The following is a 431-nucleotide window of genomic DNA, read 5'->3' on the forward strand; positions in this document are numbered from 1 at the left end:
GGGGGGGGGGGCAGGCCTGGCGCCGCTTTGAGGGGCAGGAGGTGTAAGGTCTGGCTTGGCTCTGACATGGGGGGCAGAGCCCTGGTCCCACTCCTTGCAGGGTAGGGCTGGCTCCGCTGCCTCTATGGGGCTGTCTTGGAGCTGGTGGGTAGGACAGGCCTGGCTGGGCTCTGGGGGGCTGGGCGTAGGACAGGCTTGGCCTGGCTCTGCAGAGGTGGGGTAGGACAGGCCTGGCCCTGTGGGCCCCAGAGCAGAGCCCTGGTCCCACTCCTTGCAGGGTAGGGCTGGCTCCGCTGCCTCTATGGGGCTGTCTTGGAGCTGGTGGGTAGGACAGGCCTGGCTGGGCTCTGGGGGGCTGGGCGTAGGACAGGCTTGGCCTGGCTCTGCAGAGGTGGGGTAGGACAGGCCTGGCCCTGTGGGCCCCAGAGCAG

The sequence above is a fragment of the Alligator sinensis genome, unplaced genomic scaffold (genome assembly GCF_000455745.1).
Source record: "Alligator sinensis unplaced genomic scaffold, ASM45574v1 scaffold634_1, whole genome shotgun sequence".
Lineage (NCBI taxonomy): Eukaryota > Metazoa > Chordata > Crocodylia > Alligatoridae > Alligator > Alligator sinensis.